Genomic DNA, 6,000 nt, shown 5'->3' on the forward strand with positions numbered 1-6,000 from the left:
CTTCAATACAATCATGTTGGGTAATCATGTTGGGAATGATTTGTTCAGTGTAAGTGTATCATTTTGGAGGTTAATGTTGATGAATGCCTGGTTTTAAAGAGATACAATTAAGCTTTGGCTTGCAGGGGGAAGACAGATGCACTGTCGGACTGGACTAAAAATACTGTGGTGCAATACCCCCACCTACTGGTGAAATAATGAAGGTGCACTTCCTAACTATCAAGGCATAAATACAGTAAGTTAATTACACACAGACACATGTGCACTGCATACACACAGTGCTAAACTCACCGATCCCAGAGTTGCTCCCGGTGATGAGGACCACCCTGTCTGAGAGGTTGCAACCCTGCAGGATCTCCAGGGCTGCTGTGTTACTGTCGTAACGCTTCGGATTCACCGGCACATCCTCCATTGTGAATTCCTGCCGTGGGTCAAAGTAGGTATTCCTCTTGTTAATGTGACTGTTAGGGAAGGGGGAAAGGGAGAGGGGAGCATGAAGGAGAGAGAGAATGAGGGGCGGGGAGGAAGTTTCATATTGTATGAACTTGCGATAACTATTAAGCTAAGTGGATGTAAGCATGCTCTGAGAGGTCTCTCTCTACCGAAACAAGGCCTCATGAACAGTCTCAGGCAGGCAGTGGGGCAGAGATAGGCTGCTCACAGCCATGGGTCAAAAGACTTTACACCAGTTTCCACTGCTATTTACCTGGTATTAAATAGGAAATGCACAAACAATTGCTACTTTCTGGTACATTCTTATATGAAGTGGTGCTCATTGGAATGAATCCCAAAGAAACAAACAAGTAATTAGGTTGTCACTGTGTAATTATCATGTTACCTTGTAATTTATTAGCAAATGCCTGGTAAATGTATGTACTGTCGAATAAAGTGATTGTTTTCATTTTTTACTGCCACCCCTTAGCTTGCTAGTTGTTCAGGATATCAGGAAAAGAGGATCTGTCCTTTATCGTCTGTCTCCTGCTACCATCCACATGGTAGATCTGTGGGGAAGAAAACCCTCCTGTTTGACTCCTCAAGCCATTCAGAAGCAAGATTCATACCATTAACTCAATATCTGTTACTGAGTGCCATCCTAACAGAAGGATAACTCTACAATCGCAGAATGATATTTATCAGTGTTTTAACCTCTCACTATGAACATTCAAGTGCACCCAGTTCCATAAGAAAAATCTGGTGAGTCTTGGGCCCATTAGGTTGGGTCTAGGGATGCAAGCATCAGTCAATTTTCCTGCGGATTAGCTGATCCTCATTAACCGATCAACAAACGGTTACATTTTTTCCAAACGGTAAAATAACTTGACCAACAGAAAATACTATCAGAGATCTGTATATAATGACGAGGTGCTTATGTTTCCGCCCAAAGAATGTGCGTAGGCCCAAAATAAACTCATAGAAATGCATTGGACTTATTTTGGCGAGTGAAACCTCTGGCTTCGCCTCTTCCTCTCTGATACTATGCATGCATACAAGGACCGGGCATTTTTCATTAATAAGAGCTTAATGAAAACATGCAACAATAGTAAGCCTATCGTTTTACTGTCAACAGGCTATAATTGAAGATGCAACTCCTGTAATGAAGCCGCTAATAAAATGTCATTTTGAAACATTTGCCCAAATGCAATCGCGGAAAACACGGTTCTAAACCGCGCACCAAATGCGAGCAGTTCCATATGTGACAGATGAAGATCTCCGTTAAATTTAGAAAGAGGGGGAAACTAATAGCAACTACTATGATCGGTTGCTAAGGGTTATGACAAGGGTTGTGCCTTTGGCTTCTGGACAACGAAAGAAAGTTCATATGAAAACCAATAGAACAGGAGAGAAATGCTTTCAGGTTTCAAAAAATTATACTGCCTCAAACTCACATTGCAAAGTGGTGGGTGACGTGCTGATGGTCGACGGTTGGCAGGCTATAGCATATGCATCCGAATCGGAGGCGCGCTGATAGTCAACGGTTGGCAGGCTATAGCATATGCATCCGAATGGGAGGCGCGCTGATAGTCAACGGTTGGCAGGCTATAGCATATGCATCCGAATGGGAGGCGCGCTTTACGAGTTGAGAAATAAAAAATAACACATTTTTAATCATGGCATTCGAAAATGTTATTTGTTGCGCGATGACTGGTCTTACGAAAGCAGGTTTCACTCCAGTAGCCTACATACTTTTTGAGTAGTTACTCTCATGCTGTCAGATAGTGACAGATAGTAGCAAACTATGCTCTGAATGCTGTGCGCGTGATACCTGAAATGCGTGACGATGAACGAAAATACCCACGCGCCAATTTAATTATACACAATTGTGGAAATTAACCTATAGACCGATAAGCATTACGGGTCAAATTTATTTCCTGCTCCAATAGATTAACGGTTAACCGTTAACATCCTTATTTGGGCCCAACGTGTACAAGTAATGACAATTACACACACGCTTGCAAAAAAAAAAGGACTATTGGATGGGGGAAGGTGGGATGTACAGTAAGAGGTGGGTGGGAATATGAGAAAAGTTGGGAATGGGGTCAGACTGGAAAGTTACCCAAAACCTCCAGCACAGAGCCTCTTCTCCCCTGTCTTGGGATGATCCCACAGTCTTCATTTCCTCATGACTGTAAAGAGGGAAACATGTAGGGGGGGGGGGGGGGGGGTCATCAAACTAGCTAACTGTTGCTGTTAGTAACTGAGAGGGAGACATGTATAGGGGAAGGGGGGGGGGGGGGTGTCCATCAAACTAGCTAACTGTTGCTGTTAGTAACTGAGAGGGAGACATGTATAGGGGAAGGTGGGGGTCCATCAAACTAGCCAACTGTTGCTGTTAGTAACTAACTGCATCAAAACAAAGCTTCTCTGCCCTATTTGTCATGTTCTGACCATAGTTCTGTTATTTTATTCTTTATTTTAGTATGGTCAGGGCGTGAGTTGGGGTGGGCAGTCTATGTTTGTTTTTCTATGTTGGTTTTTGTGTTTGGCCTAGTATGGTTCTCAATCAGAGGCAGGTGTCTTTAGTTGTCTCTGATTGAGAATCATACTTAGGTAGCCTGGGTTTCACTTTTGGTTTGTGGGTGTTTGTTTCCGTGTGAGTGTTTCGGTACTGGTACTGTTTCGGTTTTCATTTTGTTCACATCGTTTATTGTTTTGTATTTCAGTGTTCAGTTCGTTTTGAATAAATCATTATGAACACTTACCAAGCTGCGCTTTGGTCCGATCCTTCTTCCACCCAAGACAACTGTTACAGAAACACCCACCAAACAAAGACCAAGCAGCGTGGTAACGGGCAGCAGCAGGAGAGGCAGCGATATTTGGAGAACTGGACTTGGGAGGAGATTCTGGACGGCAAAGGACCCTGGGCACAGCCAGGGGAATATCGCCGCCCCAAAGCAGAGCTGGAGGCAGCGAAAGCAGAGAGGCGCCGGTATGAGGAGGCAGCACGGCAGCGCGGCTGGAAACCCGAGAGGCAGCCCCAAAAATGTATTGGGGGGAGGCACACGGGGAGTGTGACTAAGTCAGGTAGGAGACCTGAGCCAACTCCCCGTGCTTACCGGAGAGCGAGAGGGACCGGGCAGGCTCCGTGTTATGTGGTGGAGCGCACGGTGTCCCCGGTGCATGTGCATAGCCCGGTGCGGTACATTCCAGCTCCTCGTATCGGCCGGGCTAGAGTGGGCATCGAGCCAGGTGCCATGAAGCCCGCTCTACGCATCTGGTCTCCAGTGCATCTCCTCGGGCCGGCGTACATGGCACCAGCCTTACGCATGGTGTCCCTGGTTCGCCAGCACAGCCCAGTGCGGGTTATTCCACCTCGCTGCACTGGCCTGGCTACGGGGAGCATTCAACCAGGCTCGGTGCTCAAGAGCTCCAGTGCGCCTGCACGGTCCGATCTATCCGGTGCCACCTCCACGCACCAGCCCTCCGGTGGCAGCCCCCCGCACCAGGCGGTCTCTCCATCTTCTCCCTACAGGGGCTCCCGCCTGTCCAGCGCTGCCAGAGCCTTCCTCCTGCCCAGCGCCGTCAGAGTCTCCCATCTGTCCTGAGCCGCCAGAGTCTCCCGTCTGTCCTGAGCCGCCAGAGTCTCCCGTCTGTCCTGAGCCACCAGAGTCTCCCGTCTGTCCTGAGCCGCCAGAGTCTCCCGTCTGTCCTGAGCCGCCAGAGTTTCCCGTCTGTCCTGAGCCACCAGAGTCTCCCGTCTGTCCTGAGCCGCCAGAGTCTCCCGTCTGTCCTGAGCCGCCAGAGTTTCCCGTCTGTCCTGAGCCGCCAGAGTCTCCCGTCTGTCCTGAGCCGCCAGTCTCCCATCTGTCCTGAGCCTCCAGAGCCGCCAGTCTGCCAGAAGCCACCAGTCTGCCAGGAGCCGCCAGTCAGCCAGGAGCCGCCAGAGCTGCCAGTCAGCCAGGAGCCACCAGAGCCGCCAGCCAGCCAGAGCCGCCAGCCAGCCAGGAGCCGCCAGAGCCGTCAGCCAGCCAGGAGCTGCCAGAGCCATCAGCCAGCCAGGAGCCGCCAGAGCCGTCCTTCAGCTGCCGGAGTCTCCCGCCTCCCGCCTGTCCGGCGCTGCCGGAATCTCCCGCCTGTCCGGCATTGCCGGAATCTCCCGTCCGTCCGGCGCTGCTGGAATCTCCCGTCCATTCGGGACCCGTGGCGAGGGTCCCCAGTCCGAGGTCGGCGGCGAGGGTCGCAGCTCGTAAAAGGCAACGATGGTGGTTGAGGAGGTGGACAAAAACTGTGGTGAAGTGGGGTCCACGTCCCGCGCCAGAGCCGCCACCGCGGACAGACACCCACCCAGACCCTCCCCTATAGGTTCAGGTTTTGCGGCCGGAGTCCGCACCTTTGGTGGTTTGGTGGGTGGGTGGGGGGGGGGGGGGGGGGGTTCTGTTATTTTATTCTTTGTTTTAGTATGGTCAGGGCGTGAGTTGGGGTGGGCAGTCTATGTTGGTTTTTCTATGTTGGTTTCAGGTGTCGTTAGTTGTCTCTGATTGAGAGTCATACTTAGGTAGCCTGGGTTTCACTTTTGGTTTGTGGGTGTTTGTTTCCGTGTGAGTGTTTGGGCCACACGGTACTGTTTCGGTTTTCATTTTGTTCACATCGTTTATTGTTTTGTATTTCAGTGTTCAGTTTGTTTTGAATAAATCATCATGAACACTTACCCCATTGCGCTTTGGCCCGATCCTTCTTCCACCCAAGACAACCGTTACACTATTGCTGTGGGCGATATTGAATAGATAAGGCTATTATGTTCAAGGACTGTTTTTTGCAAGGATAACACTGCCATAAAATCAAGCGGCGCTGGTGGTGGTTGAGACCATAGAAATATAATGGTTCATTGAAACTCTACGCAATAGTTAAATTTAGTTTACTTCGCATAGTAAACCCATCCATCCTTCGAAGATCTCTCTTCCCATCCTGGAGGCAACTCATCTTCGCTGTCTGTATCATCCATGCCAGCATACTTTAAAGCTGTCATCGCCCGTGTTTCTTACGGATACAGAGCTACGGAAAAATGCCAAATGAAATGCAGAAGTGAAGGAGCGTTGAAAACCGAAATTCATGTTATTATAAGCCTGCCTCAGCACTTCCGCATCAATACTGCAAAGTGTTGTTTGGGTAATGAAGTCCTGCAAGAGTAAGGTGAGGGGATTCGATTATCTGCCCCGGGTTACCAATTTGTGAGGAGTTTCTTAAGGGAAGTGTGATTGCATTCGTTTTGTAATTGGCTGCCTCCTATGGGTGAGCCAGGTGACCCGTTCAAAGCCCACGGGGAAGTCGGCTCAAAACAAAAGCATGTTGTTTTTAAACGTGTGCATGTTTTTCTCTGACAAAACAAACACTGATTTAAAGGGGGTGTGGCAGATTTTGAAACTCTTTGCTTTTAGGATACAGATAAGTATCCTCAATGAAAGGTGGCTTTCAAGGAGGGGAGGACACTCTTCCGTTTGCCTACTGACGAATTGACACACTCATCGGTTTCTGGGTCACAGAGGAGAGAAGATGGTCTTTTGT

General features: G+C 49.1%; 1 pseudogene; it reads right to left on the reverse strand.

The window, feature by feature from the left end:
* The window catches only part of LOC110532260 (WW domain-containing oxidoreductase-like), a 343,223-nt pseudogene extending 337,759 nt beyond the window's left edge, over positions 1-5,464 (reverse strand).
* Between the last annotated feature and the right edge of the window lie 536 nt (positions 5,465-6,000).

The sequence above is a fragment of the Oncorhynchus mykiss genome, chromosome 1, assembly GCF_057628025.1.
Source record: "Oncorhynchus mykiss isolate SJ-2025 chromosome 1, ASM5762802v1, whole genome shotgun sequence".
NCBI classification, from domain to species: Eukaryota; Metazoa; Chordata; class Actinopteri; order Salmoniformes; family Salmonidae; genus Oncorhynchus; species Oncorhynchus mykiss.